The sequence below is a fragment of the Pleuronectes platessa genome, chromosome 16 (genome assembly GCF_947347685.1).
Source record: "Pleuronectes platessa chromosome 16, fPlePla1.1, whole genome shotgun sequence".
NCBI lineage: Eukaryota > Metazoa > Chordata > Actinopteri > Pleuronectiformes > Pleuronectidae > Pleuronectes > Pleuronectes platessa.
In genome coordinates this window covers 1,926,613-1,947,028 of record NC_070641.1, presented here as the reverse complement: position 1 = coordinate 1,947,028, position 20,416 = coordinate 1,926,613, and the positions used below count along the sequence as shown (strand labels likewise).

The 20,416-nt window shown below is 41.5% G+C and overlaps 1 long non-coding RNA gene across 1 annotated transcript; it reads right to left on the bottom strand.

Moving 5' to 3' along the window:
• Positions 1 to 2,135: 2,135 nt before the first annotated feature.
• Positions 2,136 to 3,485, bottom strand: LOC128459062 (uncharacterized). The gene is made up of 4 exons (XR_008342093.1): positions 3,263 to 3,485; positions 2,707 to 2,781; positions 2,404 to 2,535; positions 2,136 to 2,317 (listed from the first exon to the last, which is right to left on the bottom strand). It is a non-coding gene; the product is annotated as an uncharacterized LOC128459062 (long non-coding RNA).
• Between the last annotated feature and the right edge of the window lie 16,931 nt (positions 3,486 to 20,416).

Sequence of the window (20,416 nt, the reverse complement as noted above, 5' to 3'; positions counted from 1 at the left end):
GAACTCAAAACTTTAAGCTTTTATAATTATGAAAGATAAATAACCTGAACAAAGCATAATAAGTTTGAACAACATGCATTGTTTGGTATTTTATTATGTAGATATGTGAAAGATAAGTTGTCTCAACAAATTAATTAGTTGGTGCAAATTTAAGATTTTAAGTTTGCCACAAACCCAAATTCTCTTGCAGTAAGTTGGTTTGAATTTTTAAGTACTTCCAACTTTTTGATATGTACAGTATAGATTGTGTTTTTGATTGTGTTCCTTCACATTGCTTATGTAAACGATTACTTCTTGATTTGATTGGTGGATAATAAAAATTATAATAATAATAACAATAATAATAATAATAATAATTTCTGGGTAAGTTTGGCTGGAAGAGTGATGGGGCTTGGAAACGCTGGATTAGTATAGGAGCTTAGAAAGGCAGATTTGTGACTGGGGCCCCGGCAGCAAAGATATAACAAAATACTTGATTCTCTCCTCTAGCAAGTTCAAATGTATAATTGTTAAGACTTTTAATGAGAAGGACATTATTACAAAAACTGTAAAGTAATTGCTGTTTTACTTTACTGTGTGAAAAATGTTAAATAGTGCTCACCTCAGTGAATTATGTGCCTTGTTTTCCCAAACAGGATATCACATCAGACCAAGCAGATGCACAAATCTAGTATTAAACTTGTATATATATTACAATATTAAATATGGGAAAGATAACCCATGTGACAAGGTATTCTGGTCTCCCCGTAAGTGCTTAATGGACTCGCATTTTTATCAGAACATACTTCTCCTCTCTACTTTTGCAAGCCGATAAATTGTGTTAATTTTCAATTAAAGACTCTCCTGGTTTCACAACTATTTTCATAATTTTTTGTGATGCCTCCTCCAGCAGCTACAATTTGCCTGATGGGGAGCTCTTCCTCTCTCACATCCTTAATCTATCTCTGTGCCTAACCTTTCATCTTCTTCCTGTAATGGGAAATTCTGTATTTAGATCTTCGAGACTTCTGCCTGTTGCTAAAGAAAAGGTTTCACAGCAGGGACCAATCAGCAGATGGAGCAGAGGGGCTTTTAGGTGTTACTAACCAGAGACTGGGGTCTCTGAGATAAATGTTTTTCACACCAAGAGTCTCCTAGAGTCTGAGCAGAATCCACATGTCATTGTGTTGTAAACTTCAAAGAAGACCTCGTCGATATTGATGGAGACAGAATGTCTGATCAGTCTGATCACGACACCCAGAGAGCTGATCGGATAACGCTCTTCTCCTGTGTAAGGAGGAGCTTGTTTAGTATAAATGAAGTGGACTTTACATGGCTCAGGGCCATTGAGTTAAGGTCTATCACCGTGACCTAACCCTTTGAGCCACCGTCCGCAGACGGTTGAATTAAAAAAACAGAAGGATAATTGTTTGCTGTGTCATGTATTGAAATTCCTATTGCAATTGGCGTTGTCGGCAAATCATCCATGTGAGAGAACTCTGGGTTCTCGGGGCTGAAGGTAAAAAACTGCATTGAGGCAGCGGTCTGGGACTAACCTTGATTATTACAGAGGGCCTGATGCTCTGAGATCCAGGAGAGCTCACTGAGGTGACGCATAGGGTTTAGAGAGCAGCCACTGAAATGCCATTGAATAGCAGCAAACAGGTTTTTGAAGCCGCTGGTGCCTCATGAGTCTCGCGAACTTCAAGATGTAGGATGCTCAAGAGGTTTGCAAGTGTCCTTAAACCTGTTATTTGGCCACCCCTAAACCAAGCTCACAAGCAAAAAAGGTTGCAGTGGGCTCAGGACTACATGAAGACTAACTTCCAAACTGTTTTGTTTACGGATGAGTGCCGTGCTACCAGGGGTGGACTGGGACAAAAATTCAGCCCTGGCATTGTCTGTCCAGACCAGCCCACTACATTATCAGCGGACACCACATAGAAGTCCACAAATCTCGCGGCGTCTTCTCTCATGCATACTACTGTTACCACCTATCTCAAAGATGGCAACAAGAAGGGAGGCCACACACAAACCTCTCAAGCAAATTTATTTAACTCCAAATCAAGATAGCTCTAACTACGTAGTGGGATGTGTAAAATATGTTACGCGTCAGTGGTGTTAACAGTGTTTGGATGTGTGAAGATAAGGTGTGATGTATGTTGTAAGGTGCAGAAGCAAAGAAAAACAAAGGCTGAGGGCCCCATGCCCCTGGAAGCAGCCTTTAGATCTGCAGCTGAAGCCCAGCCCAAAAGGGCAGGCCCAGGGTGACGCCCCTGCCAGCTCTACCTTTGTCTGGAAAACAACTCCTCAGGCTCTCACATGTCAAGTGGTCAACCTGAGAAGGACATGGATACATTATAATGTCTCTAATCATCACAAATTAAGTATGATTTCATAAAACATAAAAAATGATAAACTCACCAGACTAGAGGAGACTCAACAGACAAACTTTGGTACAGTGAAGGCAGAGAGTGGAGGCAGACAGAGAGCAAGTCCTCGAACATGGACAGAGGGTGAACAACTCCTCAGGCTCTCACATGTCAAGTGGTCAACCTGAGAAGGACATGGATACATTATAATGTCTGAAAAATAAAGAAAATGTTTTCCTCTGTCCTGCACCTAGAGTTGAGAACTTTTGGATGTGTGTTTCTTTTAAAACCTTTTGAAAATTATTATAATTATGAAGTATGAATTTATACATTAAAAAATACATGATAAACTTACCAAATTCTAACAGTGGTCCCAAATGTCCACATATAAAACAGAGGGAGAACGACTCCTCAAATATATCACAACAACCTGTAATGGAGAATAATTGATCATTTAGTGTACATGATCACATCATTAAGGATCAACACATAAGCACAATAAAACTTGTGTGATAATAACAATAATATTAAATATTTCTCACCTTATCAGTGGAACATTTACACACAAATTATACCTATTAAATAGTTATCACCTCAGTAAACAATAAATGAATTGAAAGATTACAATAAATTCAATGGCAAATATTTCAAATTATACTAATTATTCCCTATAGGTTTACTTGTATTCTGTTTTCAATACAGCTTGATTCTACATCTCTATTTACAGCTCAGCTATGGCAACAGTAAACGACGTTAACAGCTCTTAGCTAGCTTAGCTAAATCATCTGAACAATAATAACCCATAATATCACAATTCGGCAAATTAAAACAAAATCAAAAACATTTTTCTACTTTGTTTTGGACATGTCTAAAAAATGTAGCCTAGCCAGCCCCAGGCCAACGTTACTTACCACGTCTGCCTCCACTCGCTCATCATTGTCGAGTCCTCCTCGCTCGTCTCCCGGCGCACCTGCTGCTGCTGGGCTGGTGAACCCGGCACCAAATAGGTCCGTCAGTTTGCCACATTTAGCAGCCTCCACCTCCAGACACTTCAGCTTTTTTTCCCGATGCTTCTCAGCGCCACCCGGGCGCTTTTTACTCTTAATATCCATTTTAAGTTTCTGTCTCAGCAGCAGCCCGTCCCGCGACTCCCCCCGCCAATGCCATGAGGTCCCGCCCCACCCTGGTTTGTGTTGTGATTGACAGCACTGTCAGGGCTCTCTGAGCCTGTCAGCCCATGATTGATTGACAATGACAAATAATAGGCCAATCATATGTGTCGATGCTGGCAACACACTGCTAGCCCTCTGTAGCCAATTGGCCGGCCCAATTGGAGGGAATTTAGAGAGGAAGAAGAGAAAAAAAACAAAACAAAAAAACCCAGAGCGGACCAGACCGGCCCACATTGGGTCAACAGCCCACCGGGACGATGCCCGGTATGCCAGATGGCCAGTCCACCCCTGCGTGCTACCCTTGATGGTCCTAATGGATGGAGTACAGGATGGTTGGTAAATGGCCACCATGTCCCAACAAGGCCCAGACGTCAACAAGGAGATGGCGGAGTCATGTTTTGGGCCGGAATCATGACGGTGTGAAAATTACCTCGGCAAAGTACGTAGAGTTTCTGACTGACCACTTTCTTCCGTGGTACAAAAAGAAGAACAGTGCCTTCCGAAGCAAAATCATATTCATGCATGACAATGCACCATCTCATGCTGCAAAGAATACCTCTGGGGTATTGGCTGCTATGGGCATAAAAGGAGAGAAACTCATGGTGTGGCCCCCATCTTCCCCTGACCTTAACCCTATTGAGAACCTTTGGAGCATCATCAAGAAAAATATCTATTATCATTGGGAGGTTTGTTAAATAAAATTTGAATTATACTCTAACAGTTGATGACTTGAAAATTACACTGACTGGCTGTGCATTACTATTTAGGAAAATCTGAGCAAAGTGTAATTTGCATAATAATGTGGAACGCGGTGTAAAGGACAAACTCGGACGGGCAAACAATTTCTTTCTGGTAAGTAAAATTCAAAGCTTTGATAAAAATTAACTAAGTTAAAAAGAGTTTCACTCATTCAGAGAAATGAATTACAGACATGTATGCATGACAAAGGTCTTGGAGACCGGTGTAGGATCCATGTAGCTTCAAGGTTAAGACCTTTAAGAGAAAAAGGTCAAAAAGTTAACAGAGTTTAAAAAGAGTGTTTATTGCTTTAAATTACTTTAAGATCGGGCGCTGCGGCATGCTCATGATTATTGTAACTAGCAGAAGAGTATAATATAAATATATAATAGTATTATTATTTTGCAATAGAGGAATAGCTGTGACAGAGGGACCGAGGCCTGGTCCGGATTGTCTCAACATCACAATCTGTTTAAAATCTGATAAATTCCTCTACATTTTATACCTGTGTGGGTCTTGCTTGAGAGAAATGTGAAATGAAGTTTTCTCTAAGGCAACCTGATTCATGCAGGGTTTTTGAAATGTATTGAGGAACCAAAACATAGGAATTACAAGAGGTGAGTAAAATAGGCAACATTGTAACTGGAGAGGGTTTTCTTATTGTTTCATAAAAAAGTGTTTTTGAGATTGGTTGAAGTTATAAGGTTACTAAAAACATAAAAAAAAGTCTTGATGATTTGACATGAGTGGCTGTGCAAGAAACATGAAGATTTGATGAAATTGATCTGAGAATTACAGCTGAAAAGGGAAAAAAAGAAAAAGTGAGAGACAGAGATTTCTTCGAATTCTCAACACTGCAGCAAGGTGAGTATACTTTTTAAGTTTATTTGGGGTATAAGTAGGCTTTTTAAGGCTAATATTAAAAGTAAAAAGAAACAAACTAATAGACTGGAAGAATAGTGTTAAAGAATATAAAAAGGCTCTCCACAAAGCAAGAGCCGCCTACTATTCAAAACTAATCTCATCTCATCATCTCATCGTCATCCGCTTATCCGGGGTCGGGTCGCGGGGGGAGCAGCTCAAGCAGGGGGCCCCAGACTTCCCTTTCCCGGGCCACATTGACCAGCTCTGACGGGGGGATCCCGAGGCGTTCCCAGGCCAGTGTTGAGATATAATCTCTCCACCTAGTCCTGGGTCTTCCCCGAGGTCTCCTCCCCACTGGACGTGCCTGAAACACCTCCCAAGGGAGGCGCCCAGTGGGCATCCTTACCAGATGCCCGAACCACCTCAGCTGACTCCTTTCTAAGTAAAGGAGCAGCGGCTCTAATCCGAGTCCCTCACGGATGACTGAGCTTCTCACCCTATCTCTAAGGGAGACGCCAGCCACCCTTCTGAGAAAACTCATCTCGGCCGCTTGTACCCGCGATCTCGTCCTTTCGGTCATCACCCAGCCCTCATGACCATAGGTGAGGATAGGAACGAAGATCGACCGGTAGATCGAGAGCTTTGCCTTGCGGCTCAGCTCTCTTTTCGTTACAACGGTGCGGTAAACTAAACTAATAGAAGAGAATAAAAACAACCCCAGGTTTCTCTTCAGCACTGTAGCCAGGCTGACAGAGAGTCACACCTCCACCGAACCCAGTATTCCTCGATCCCTAAATAGCAATATCTTTATGACCTTTTTTAATGATAAAATTCAAACCATTAGAAATAAAATCAACCATCTCCTGCCCTCAATTGGCACTAATACCCTCCCAACAACAGAGATCTCAGAAACGGCTGAGAATCCTACCCATTACTTAGACAGCTTCTCTCTGATCACCCGTGATCAGTTTACCAAATTAATCTCAGGTTCTAAACCAACAACCTGTATTTTAGATCCCATTCCTACAAAATTACTTAAAGAAATTCTGCCCCTAATTGATAGTTCGTTACTTAACATTATCAATCTGTCATTATCATCAGGTTATGTACCACAGTGTTAAAATAGCTGTCATCAAACCCCTACTCAAAAAACCCACACTAGACCCAGAGGTTTTAGCCAATTACAGACCAATATCTAATCTCCCCTTCATCTCTAAAATCTTAGAAAAAGTTTTTGCCAATCAGCTGTGTGAGTTTCTCCGGGAAAATAATATATATGAAGACTTTCAATCGGGGTTTAGAGCCAATCACAGTACAGAGACAGCCTTGGCAAAAGTCACTAATGACCTTTTAATAGCCTCAGATCAGGGACTTGTGTCTGTCCTCGTTCTGTTAGATCTCAGTGCAGCATTCGACACAATTGACCATCAAATTTTATTACAAAGACTCAAACAGTTAATTAACATTAATGGAACCGCCCTTAACTGGTTTAAATCGTATTTTTCTGATCGCTCCCAATTTGTGCAAATTAATGATGAGTCATCTATGCGCACCAAAGTTAACCATGGTGTTCCACAGGGCTCTGTGCTCGGCCCAATTTTATTCTCATTATATATGCTTCCACTAGGAAACATTATCAGGACACACTCTGTAAATTTCCACTGCTATGCGGATGACACCCAGTTATATTTGTCAATAAAACCTGAACAAAGTAATCAATTAACTAAACTTCGAACATGTCTCAAGGACATAAAAACCTGGATGACCCGCAATTTTCTCTTATTAAACTCAGACAAAACAGAGGTTATAATACTTGGCCCCAAACACCTTAGAGATGCATTATCTAATGATATAGCTGCGCTAGACGACATTGCCCTTGCTTCCAATGAAACAGTCAGGAACTTGGGAGTGATCTTCGATCCTGATTTATCCTTTAATTCTCACTTAAAACAAATTTCTAGGACCGCTTTTTTCCACTTGCGTAATATTTCCAAAATCAGACATGTCCTTTCCCAAAAAGATGCAGAAAAACTAGTCCACGCCTTTGTTACATGGAGACTGGACTATTGTAATTCATTATTATCAGGCTCCAGCAGGAAGTCGTTAAAGACTCTACAGCTTGTCCAAAATGCCGCAGCACGTGTCCTGACGAGAACAAAGAGAAGAGAGCACATTTCTCCAGTATTAGCGTCGCTACACTGGCTTCCAGTTAAATCTAGAATAGTATTTAAAATTCTCCTCCTCACCTTCAAGGCCCTTAATAATATGGCGCCTTTTTACCTTAAAGAGCTGTTAGTACCTTATAAACCCGCTAGAGCACTCTGCTCCCAGAATTCAAGCCTACTTGTCGTCCCTAAATTCTCTAAAAGTAGAGTAGGAGCCAGAGCTTTTAGCCATCAAGCCCCTCGGCTGTGGAATAATCTACCACTTTCAGTTTGGGAGGCAGATACCATCTTTTCATTTAAGAGTAGACTCAAAACCTTCCTTTTTGATAAAGCTTATAGTTAGAGCTAATTAGTGCGCCAGAACGTTACTTGTTCTATTTTATGACACATGACACACGGAGCTTCTCTTTCCAGCTTCTCCTTCCTCTTCTCCATCCCTATCCCCCTTCCCCGGAATCCCTTTGCTTTATCATCCGCAGATCCAGGGCCTCTGTGGCCGCACCATGGATTGCAGATGGTGGATCGCGCACCGGGGGTCGCGGTGTTGGGTCCAGTGTGGCGGATTCTGAGTCATGTGGGCTGATCGTGGTGCTGGTTGCGGACCCTGTGTCGCGTTGGCATTGGGCACGGGCGGTGGACCAGGACCGCGGTGGTGGCTCGTGATGGGTCCTGGTGGTTGGCGTTGGACGGTGACTGAGGACTGGAGTGGCGTCTGGTCTGGATGGTGGATCGTGGTCCTGCTGGTTGCTGAGCATGGACTGTGCTTGCAGCGGGACTGCTTGGCATGTCATGTTGGGGTTGTCCTTCGGGATGTCTACCCTCATCAAATGCTGCTAGAGACTTTGATTATTGATGATGTTTTCCTGCACGTGGCATCTATTGCACTTCTGTCCGTCCTGGGAGAGGGATCCCTCACATGTGGCTCTCTCTGAGGTTTCTACTTATTTTTACCCTGTTAAAAGGGTTTTTAGTAGTTTTTCCTTACTCTTGCTGAGGGTTAAGGACAGAGGATGTCACACCCTGTTAAAGCCCTATGAGATGAATTGTAATTTGTGAATATGGGCTATACAAATAAAATTTGATTGATTGATTGATTGATTGAAACTCAAAACAAATCTTAAAATAAATTTAAAATAGACGTTTTTTAAGAAGTAGGAAATAATTGGTGTTAAAAATAAATTAAGAAACTTTAAAGGTCTATTTCCATATCAACAGAAAACTTCATCAGGAACAAACGAGATGAAGAGAGAGTTTCAACCAAAATGTCCAATAAGTAAGAACACAGTTGCACACACTGTGAATTAATTTTAGACAGAGCAGATAATTAACATTATTAGAGTTAATACAAAATCACTAGAGAGGCCTATTGTGCCTTAGCTAAATATTTTCACATGATTCATATAAACTAATTCTAGAACACACAATTCAAAGTGATTGGTAGAGACATCAAATATATTTGTAGATTCAGGAACTAGAATCATCAGTGAATATATGTGAAGAGTGTGATATCACTCTTGGAATGAATGTTGATAGCTCATAATGATTTGAGCAACATGTGCAAAAGTGATAGAGAGATACACTTTATCATTGGTTTTTATAATGTGTTTAAAGGGAAATGCAAAGGCAAACATTCATTTTTGTTGTCACCACACTGCTTGATAAAATGTATGGGGGAAGATTGCATGTATAGATTGAATACAATGCTAAATTTTAAAACAGCAGGGCAGTAGTGGTAACCAGAGTCGAAATGACATCTGCATTTGTTAAATGGAGAAGGGGGGATTTGACACTAGCATATCAATGAACGATCACAGATCCCTTTCTCACCTGTCTAGTAACATCCTCGTACAAAGAGCAGGGGGAGAGATAAATTACAGCACATATTTTATTTACTCAGAGAAACTTAACCATTTGGTAAGACAAATAAGTTTAAAAAGCTTATATAAATTTCAGCTCTGTATAACATGGTGTTGGATCTTGGGCATGCCTCCACAGATTAGAACAGCATGGGAGGAAGACTTGGGTCTCTCTCTATCAGAAGACACTTGGACTTCCATACTTAAACTGGTTAGCTCGACCTCCCTCTGTGCACGTCACAGTTTAATTCAGTTCAAGGTGGTGCACAGGGCTCATATCTCCAAAGCAAAACTATCATCTATGTACCCTGATATTAGCCCACATTGTATCAAATGTGGTTTTGCTGAAGCTTCACTCATCCACAAGTACTGGTCCTGTTCGAGCCTTACCAACTACTGGAGAGAAATGTTCCATACACTCTCTCGGGTGTTAGGCATCAGATTGGAACCAAGCCCGTTGATTGCTCTTTTTGGGCTCATGGAGGCGGAGGTCGAGTTGTCCATTGAAAAACGACGTACTATATCCTTTGTCTCCCTGCTAGCTAGGGGACTGATCCTGCTCAGGTGGAGGGATGCCTCCTCCCCCACTCACGCACAATGGCTAGGAGAAATCATGTCCTGCTTAAAATTGGAGAAGGTTAGATACTCGCTTAAGCAATCAAGTGGGAGATTTCAGAAGGCGTGGGGTCCTTTTCTTAATGCATTCCTGACTTTGTGAAAACCTGGCCATTAGGTGCAGCTTAACAACGCTATGTACCCTTTGCTTATGCTTATTTTTAGCGCAGGCTCTAGATGTGACAATGTGCTCATATTATTGTAGTGTATTGGCAGTGACTTGGAAGGGATTATTTTCCATTTGAAGATTTTATTTGATATATTCTTTCTTCTCTGTATAACGTTGCATTTTTTTCTGTTTTTCTTTTTCTGTTGCTACCTTGTGTCTTTTTTTCTGAAGTTATATTGCCCAATTCATGTCTGTCTGGACACATTGGTGTTGATTGTTGTACTCATGTTTGCCTCCTGTCTCTGTAATGTCCATTCAGCCTTGCACTTATATATATTGAAAATCCTTCAATAAACAGATTTTGATTTAAAAAGCTTATATAGGAAGTAAATTAAGGATAATGTAAGTTTGGTTGCATTTGGAATAGTAAATACTGTGTCAGTAGTCTTTGATATACTCATTGGCTAAAAGATTTGTAATCAACTTCAGATTCTTATGTAAGACTGATAAAACCAAAGACAATGAGAGTAAAGGTTTTGTAACTTTGGATTAAACAGAGGGAAAATACATTTAATCACATTAAAAGATTTTAAAAGAGAGAGAGAGAGAGAGAGAGAGAGAGAGAGAGAGAGAGAGAGAGAGAGAGAGAGAGAGAGAGAGAGACTGGCTGGTTTAAAAGAGAGGCCCAGAGAGAGAGAGAGAGAGAGAGAGAGAGAGAGAGAGAGAGAGAGAGAGATTTGATTTGATTTTTGAAACCTTTATTTTCAAAACTTGTACAAAAACGGCGTAAAAGTTTCACTGGTTAAGTACAGTACGTTTCAGGACAAGACTAAAACCTACCTAGAAAGTCAAATTAAATATTAAAACATCCTCAACAACAGAACATATTACATCATTAAAACACCACTGTTTGATGAAGCCATCCATGTCCTTCATTTCTTTAAAAAACCTAAAATCTACCCACACTCTTGCTCTCAGCAGCGAGATAAAAACCGGAAGAGCTTCTTGTCCTGTCCTGTCCTCCACTTTGTTCTTCCTGCTGCTGTAAATTGACATTTTCGCTTCTCCTACAATCCAATTTAAAAGTTTCCATTTGCACTCATTTGCTTTCCTATACCCTACTCCTAAAATGAAGGCCTTCTTACTCCATGTCTCCCCAAACTGTTTAAAAACCTTCTGCAGTGTATTAAAAAGGAAACAGAGTCTTTCGCAATCATAAAACGCATGAAAAACTGTCTCTGCCTCTCCACAAAATGGGCAATTGTACATGACTGTTGGGTTGAGGATAGATATAAAACTGTTAACCGCAATGGCTCCGTGTAAAATCCTCCACTGCAGGTCACCAGTCCTCTTCCTTAAAGGTGGTTTGTATAAAACCCTCCACACCGGTTTGTCATTGATGCCCAGATCCAGTCTCCTCCTCCACACCGTGTCAGGCCTCACATCCAGCTTGCCTCTATTCAGGGTTAAAACACAGCATTCATAGATGGCTCTTCCTTTTGCTTTGTACAGGTCAACTTCTTTCCAGTCTGTTTTATTTAAAAAAGGTCCTGAGAGCCCATCCAGATTTGGGTTAAAACCTAGCTCCGGAAAAGGGTCGCTGTAGTCTGGGGTTTCCGCTCCATCAGAGTAATCCTTCAGCATATTCACCTCCTCGTCCGTGAGTCTTTTAATCCATTCGTTTAAAATCCGTTCTGTCTGTCGCCTGGACCTCTGCCCGATGAGGGTCGCCACCGCCGGGATGTTGGTTAGTCCAGGACCTGCTGCATTGACGATCGCCCTCAGGGTCACAGCTCCGGCGGTGCACAGCATGCTGGTGAGGCCTGGTTTGGAGCTGTTCTGGACATCCAGCCTGGCTCCATTGATAAGCGGCTCTTCTAAAAGCCAGTGCAGAGAGTTTGTAGGTTCCAGCCTCTTCCATTTAAAAAGGCTCCATGCCTTAAAAAGTGACTGATAAAAAGAAGATAATCCATACAGTTTAAAAAGCTTAAAATCCATTAAGAACAGTGGCTAAAACCAGCCCAGTTGTCCCCCTCAGGATGCTGCTTGTCACTCGTCTCCAAACAACATCCTGTGGCCCTACGAGATATTTCTGTAAAAACTGTAATCTAAAAGTGGATATTCTACTCTGAATGTGCACCAACCCTTGCCCCCCCTCCTCCTTTGGTAAAAACAACACACACTGGGGCACCCAGTGCAACCTGTCCCAAAAGAAGTCTCTTAAAATGGCTTGTAGTTTCTGTACTAAGCCTTTCGGTGGTTCCAGACATGCCAGCCGATGCCACAGAGCAGAAGCCACCAGGTTATTTAAAATCATTGTTCTGCCATTTCCACTTGCTGAGCCTCCCTTGCATTTTTTCGGCCACACCCACCCAGTTCTTCTGGACCATGGACTCATTGCCTACATAAACCCTGAGGTATTTGAGACCGTCTCTCCTCCACGTTAACCCCCCCGGCAGACTGGGTAGACCCCCTTCCCACCTTCCAACTGCCAGCGCTTCACTTTTCCCAGAGTTCACTTTAGCAGCTGACATGGTTTTAAAATGATTGACAATTTTTCCAAGTTCCTGGACGTCCTCCTGATTTTTTACAAAGACGATGATGTCATCCGCATATGCTGATAAAATGTGACTTTCTTTAAAATCACTTAAAATCAACCCTTCAATGTTTGCTCTTATCTTCTTTAGCATGGGTTCAATAGAAAGTGCGTATAACATCCCTGAGAGCGAGCAGCCCTGTCTCACCCCCCTGTATACTTTAAAAGGTGCACTCAGGCCTCCATTGATCTTCAGTACACTCTCAATGTCCTGATACAAAACCTTGATCATCGCTATGAGACCTGGGCTGAGGCCAAACCTCTCCAGAGTCTTCCAGAGGTACAGGTGCTCAACCCTGTCAAAAGCCTTTTCCTGGTCCAGAGAAATGAGCCCAGTTTTTATTAAACTATTAACTAGAGAAGTCCACAATATCACGAATCAAGGACACATTGTCCAGGATAGACCTACCAGGCACACAGTAAGTTTGGTCCTGGTGTATCACTCCCTCCATCACCTCCCTCAGACGGTTTGCCAGCACTTTGGACAGGATCTTATAGTCTGTGCATAGCAGCGACACCGGACGCCAGTTCTTGATCTCCTGAAGGTCTCCTTTCTTTGGCAGGAGAGTTATCACTGCCCTCCTGCAGCTTATCGGCAGCACCAAGTCTCTAAAACTCTCGTTAAAAACAGTTAAAAGATCTTCCCCCATCTCGCTCCAGAACTCCTTAAAAAACTCGACTGGAATGCCATCGATGCCTGGGGCCTTTCCGCGTAGAGTTCCTGCATTGACAGGGGGCCATCCAACCCAGTGTTCACGTCTTGGGGGACTTTGGGCAGCTCTCCACAGAAGGATTCATACAGGGAAATGTTCTCAGTGTATTCTGTTTCGTACAGATCCTTATAAAAACTCACGGCTCTCTTCCGGATCTCCTTGCTGTCGCTGAGTTCTTCTCCTTCAGGAGATCGAAGAGTGTGGATGATTCTGCTTTGTCCGTTCTTCTTTTCCAGTCCAAAGAAGAATTTTGTTGGTGCATCCATGAGCGCTGCCGTCTGGAACCGTGACCTGACCAGCGCCCCCTGGGCCTTCGTGCCCAGTAGGTCTGTAAGAGCAGATTTTTTAGACTTGAGATCTTTAATATGATCTCGATTTCCAGTGGAATCTATTAAATTCAGAACCACCATAATTTCCTGGTTATGTCTGGTTATGTCTCTTGTAACATTGAGGGTATACTGTTGACAGAGCTGCTTTATCTCAACCTTACCACAGTCCCACCACAGCTTTAAAGAAATAAAATCATTCTTTCTTTCTTTAAAACCGCTCCAAAAAAACTTAAAAACACCCTTGAAATGTGCATCACATAAAAGAGACGTGTTAAAATGCCTGTATGCACTTCTAGACTTTAGCTTTGAAATAAAAACGTTGCACACAACCAGCGCGTGATCTGTAAAACCAACTGGGAGTATACTGCACTTTCTGAAGATGCTAAAATTGTGTTTAAAACAATAAAACCGGTCCAACCTCGCCATGGAAATGAGATTCCCTCTGCAATGAGTCCAGGTGTATTGTCTCTTACTATCATTCATCCTTCTCCACACATCACACAGCTCATGGGCCTGCAGCAGCTGCCTCAGTGCACTCTGTGAAGCTCTGTGGGGCTCCAGGTGGTTCCTGTCTAAAACATCATTTTCTGTACAATTAAAATCTCCTCCTAAAAATAAAAAATCATCAGTTTTTATTTTGCTTAAAGCCGTGTCTAAAACCTTTAAAAAACCGACTCTGTCGGGTCCTGAGGCCGGAGCATCATTTCAATTTCAATAGGGCCTCCCACCGATTTCGGTGCTCGGGCCCTAATAATCATTTCAATTTCAATAGGGCCTCCCACCGATTTCGGTGCTCGGGCCCTAATAACAATCCTTTCAATTTCAATAGGGCCTCTCACCATTCGGTGCTCGGGCCCTAATAATAATAAAAATCCTTACAGATTCAATAGGGCATCTCACCATTCGGTGCTCGGGCCCTAATTATAGGTGTCTTAATTAGGGATGAGCGAGTACAGCATTATCTGTATCTGTATCTGTATCTGTTAACCATATGAATTATCTGTATCCGTATCCGTACTCTGAGTGGGCGTGGCCTAACCCGGAAGTGGGTGTGATTTAACCCGGAAGTAGGCCGGGTTGTCTTGAAAGCATGCAATTGATAGGGGTTGATCAGAAATTGTTATATTTATTGCTGATTAGAAAACTATTACAGGACAGCATCAGCATTGAGCTTCAGATCAATGATTTTGATCACAATAGCAAACAAACTATTTACAGAAAAAGTTTTGCAACAATGAATACAACACATGCTGTTGCAATTATGAAGTGAAATGTAATATAATATAATATAATATATATAATATATAATGTGTGTGTGTAGCTTAATTTGTAATATTTTTTATACCACTACTACCGAGAAAGTGTCAGACACTCAGTGCGTGAAGTAAAATAAAACTGGTTAGAGCCAACTGACGGTTTAAAAAAAAAAAAAAACTCCAACGACCGGCAGAGAGAGGGAGAGAGAGAGAGAGAGAGAGAGAGAGAGAGAGAGAGAGAGTAGCCAGACGCTAGAGAGTAGTCAGACACTCAATCCGTGAAGTTAAAAAAAAAAACTGTTTAAAAAAAAAAAAAAAAAAAACTCCGACAGGCAGAGACGCAACGCGAGTCGCTTTCTACCAGCACCACGTCTGAACGAACCCACGTTTAACAGAACTCTACTGGTTAATAAGTAAGTACAAACTGAAATAAAAACAAACTTCAAGCTTAAGAAACCCTAAACGTTAACGGAAAAGACCCGCGAACCTGAGTGACTGAGAGACAGAGAGCTGTTCTGTGAGTGAGTGAGCAGAGCGGTGTGTGAAGGGGAGGAGCGCTGTGACGCTCTGTGAGGATTTTCATTCAGTCCGAGCACAGATATTGACTCGTATTACTCGTGTAATACTCGTGCTCGGCAAAAGTGCTTTATCCGTACCGGATACTCGTTTCAGCCGAGTATCCGGCTCATCTCTAGTCTTAATGCTCCCAAGTCAGTAACATTTCCAGTGTTGGGAAGGAAGCTATCTTCTGGATCAGATGAGTTTTGTGGTCCCGCGGCATTCTTGCTGCGGGTGAGGAGAGCAGCCCAGTGCCCTACTCTCTTTCGCACGTTTTAATCGCGCACGTTGCAATAAGAAAAATCGCGTTTTATCATATCGTGATTTTATCGCAAATGCAATTAATCGTTCAGCCCTAAAATAAACGATAATTTTTTTTTATTAGAGCATGCCTTGCATCCCGCGGGCCGAGCTGGACCCCCTGGCGGGCCGTAACCGGCCCGCGGGCCGTATGTTGGACACTCCTGTTCTAGACCTATAGCAGCATAACTAAGAGCAGGTCTAAGACAAGCCTGGACTGCTCTCAAATCCCCAAACGGAGGTCCTCAGACAGGATTTTTAGATATTTGAGGTGGTGAGACTGTTTCCTTTGCAGACATGTCACTCTCAAATCTCTCGGACCTGTGCTTATATACGCATCGAGAAATCGAGGAATTATTTCCGGATCCTTCTCTCATTGGAGCACCATGTTAATCTTGAAGTTTTTTCTGAAAAGATTAAAACTGAAAATAAAACGTAAATCGCTCCCACGGCTCCATTTCCTAGCTCTCACGAATAAAAAATATATCTGGTTGTAGTGTCAAGCCTTGTGATTCTCCAAATGTCATTTTCCATGTAGGACTTATAGTTTTTGAGTAACAAGTATTTGTTTGACCAGAGAGCTAGAGTGTGGTAATAAATCTGCTCCATTGAAGTCAATGTACATTTTCGGAGGACAATCTTTAGAATGAAAGCTACTTTTCTAAACTGACTCTAAACAATAATATAGATACCTACTTGTTCGTCCAAACCTTATGAGTCTCACGGTGTTTTCATTTCTTAGATAGGAGTTATATATTTTGAATTAGAGCATTTTGTTCGGGACGTTCTCCTGAGGTACATTCTGTCACTGTCTCTGTGTCACAACTGCGTCATTAGTGAAGTCACTCACGCTGAGGAGGGGGGGCCAGAGGGAGAAAGGGGGACAGTGAGATCTATAAATAAACTACTTCACAGGTGTTAATCAACACAATAGGTGGTTCAGTGGGTAGAGCAGAGGGACAGTGACCCAGAGGTGGAGGGTTCAAGTCCTAGCGTGGGCGGGACTTAAAAATTGATCTTTGTAGTTCAACAGTTCCAGCCTGAAAGACAATGTGATTGGCTCTACATCAGATTCCTGTATTAGTGTGTATGAAGTGATAGTGATAGCGCCACCTGGTGGTCGGTGTGAAAATTAAGTTTTAATCCTGTCACATGATCAGAGCCCTGACCTGATCAAGTCAAGACTATTACTGCATACACACTAATAGTGATAGCGCCACCTAGTGGTCGGTGTGAAAATGAAGTTTGTGCAATCGGTCCCAAATTGAACACACTTCATCAGTTTCCAGACCTGAACAGATATATTAGTGCATTTGCAGTGATAGTGATAGTTCTATATGAACTGTTGCTGCTATCATTAATAATCAACAGCATCTTTAAACTGTTATTGTTTTCATTATAATTAGTCAGAGCTGATACCTCATCATGTCCCTGGTCTCCCTCTCCTCTCACCCCCCTATCTCTCTCTCTCTTCTCTCCCTTCTTTTCCACCCATCTCTCCTTTCCACCCAATTTCACCCTGCTCACCCAACCTATCGAGGCAGATGGCCGCCCACATTGAGTCTGGTTCTGCTAGAGAATTCTTCCAGTTAATGAGGGAGTTTTCCGTCTCCACGGCCGCCAAAGTGCTGCTCATTGTGGGAACTGATGGGTTTCTCTATGAAAAAGTGGAGGTCTTGACCTTCAATTTAAAGTGCCGTGAGATAATGTATTTTATGTTTTGGCGCTATACAAATAAGATTGAATTGAATAAGAGCCAACGCTGGTGTTGGGGTGCTGTTAACAAGATCATCTGATCCACGAAGCAGAGTTAATAGGTCAGTTCCTTCCTTTGTCTGCTGCACCAGGCTAACCAATAATGCTGTTGTGAGTGAGACTCATGCACTGTGTTGTACATGTGTCAAGGGCAGACTACGGGTAAACTCTGTAGACAATTCTTTTGACTTTTACCCAATGGCTAAGGTATGTGAAGTCAAAGTTCCGCAGAGGATTACATTTTTGTTTGCTTTATTCTCCGTTGAGTGTTTTTCCACATACTGTGTTGACTAAAATAGCTGGAGTCAATGCATTTAGTCAACATTCTTGGTAAAATATATCATTTGGCTCTGCTGGTATCTGAGTATATCTTTTAAACTGTAGAATGTATTGTTGAGACATTAAATAAGAAAAAAAATCTAATGGATTACAAGTTGAGTTGAATAAATCATAGGAAAATTAGAAGGAATGCTTGTCCTGCTGCGGCATAGCATGAAAGGGCCAGAATTGTATGTGTTGAAGATATTCTATGATTTGATTAAAGTTTTTGAATGATATTTGTTACAGATCTGGTATTATGAGAATAATCTAATATTCCCCTGCTTATGAAGTTTTTTTTTTAACCTGATGGACTGATAACCTGAGGAGAATACTGTTAGTTGGACCAATTTTCATTGGACTTGAAACAGACTTGCAGAGGATACCTGGTGGATGTGCATGCGACTGTCTTGTTTGTAAAATCGTAATTCACGTCGGAAGCAACGACTCCCGGCTTCGCATGTCGGAGGTCACTAAAGTGAATGTTGAGTCGGTGTGTGCTTTCGCAAAAACGATGTAGGACACAGTAGTTTTCTCTGGCCCTCTACCTAACACAACAGGTGATGACATGTTTAGCCGCATGTTGTCTTTTAACCGCTGGCTGTCGAGGTGGTGTCCTGTAAATGGTGTGGGCTTTGTTGATAATTGGCAAACTTTTTTGAGAAAACCTGGTCTAGTTAGGAGAGACGGCGTTCATCCCACTTGGGATCTAGGAATATTACTCAGTCTATAACATGAAAACCCATAGTTGGGACCAGGAAGCAGAGCTGCAGTGCTAAACACTTCTCTGCGCTCCCTCTGGGTCACTCACACACCCCATAGAGATTGTGTCTGTCCACCGTCCGATTAAATTATTGAAATTAAACAATAACAGAGCGAGAACTCCACACAAAAATCTAATACAAATTAAAACAACCTCTGAAACAACACAGGAAACTAAGACTTTTAAATGTGGTCTTTTAAACATTAGATCACTGTCAACTAAGGCTATTTTAGTTAATTAACTAGTCTCAGTTTACAACATAGATTTATTATCCCTCACTGAGATGTTGCTGCATCCTGATGAATATGTCAGTCTAAATGAATCTACTCCCCCCAGTCATATAAATTCACAGGTTCCAAGACAATTTGGGCGAGAAGGTGGAGTTGCTGCTATTTTTAACTCCAGTCTATCAATTAATCCTAAACCTAAACTCAGCTATAACTCATTTGAATGTCTGGTTCTTAGTCTTCCACGCCAATCCAGGAAACACCAACAGCCAATCATATTTGCTGTAGTTTACCGTGCTCGGGGGGCTAATACCGAATTTTTAACGGAATTCCCTGACTTTGAAACTTAGTCCTAAAGACCGATAAAATTATTATTGTTGGTGACTTTAATATTCATGTTGACAATAATAAAGATTGCCTTAGCATAGCATTTATTTCTATACTAGACTCAATCGGTTTCAGTCAGTGTGTACACCAACCTACTCATTGTTGTAACCACACACTTGACCTTGTATTATCGTACGGTGTTGGAATTGAACATTTAACAGTACTTCTGCACAATCCAGTTCTATCAGACCATAATTTAATAACCTTCGATTTTTCAATAACTGAATATATGCCACTAATAAAAAACTCATTTTCTAGATGTCTACCTGATAGTGCTGTAGATTAATTTAAGGAAATAATTCCAATTACATTTAAAACCGTATTCTCCGTCGATATAAACAACAAATTCTTTAAAAACCCGAGCTCCACGGAGATCGACCACCTCGTCGATAGCTCTGCTGACTCATTACGATTAACATTAGACTCAGTAGCGCCTCTAAAAAATAAAAATGTCAAACAAAGTAAATTAGCTCCGTGGTATAATTCCCAGACAAATGAGTTAAAACAATTATCAAGAAAACTAGAAAGGAAGTGGCGCTCAAGCAACCATGTTGAAAACCTCATAGACTGGAAAAATAGTGTTAAAGAATATAAAAAGGCTCTCCACAAAGCAAGAGCTGCCTACTATTCAAAACTAATAGAAGTGAATAAAAACAACCACAGGTTTCTCTTCAGCACTGTAGCCAGGCTGACAGAGAGTCACACCTCCACCGAACCCAGTATTCCTCCATCCCTAAATAGCAATATCTTTATGACCTTTTTTAATGATAAAATTCTAACTATTAGAAATAAAATCAACCATCTCCTGCCCTCAATTGGCACTAATACCCTCCCAACAACAGAGATCTCAGAAAAGGCTGAGAATCCTTCGCATTACTTAGACAGCTTCTCTCTGATCAACCGTGATCAGTTTACCAAAATAATCTCAGGTTCTAAACCAACAACCTGTATCTTAGATCCCATTCCTACAAAATTACTTAAAGAAATTCTGCCCCTAATTGATAGTTCGTTACTTAACACAATCAATCTGTCATTATCATCAGGTTATGTACCATAATCTTTTAAAGTAGCAGTAATCAAACCCCTTCTCAAAAAGCCCACCCTAGACCCAGAGGTTTTAGCCAATTACAGGCCAATATCTAATCTCCCCTTCATGTCAAAAATCTTAGAAAAAGTTGTAGCCAATCAGCTGTGTGAGTTTCTCCAGGAAAATAATATATATGAAGACTTTCAGTCTGGGTTTAGAGCCAATCACAGTACAGAGACAGCCTTGGCAAAAGTCACTAATGACCTTTTAATAGCCTCAGATCAGGGACTTGTGTCTGTCCTCGTTCTGTTAGATCT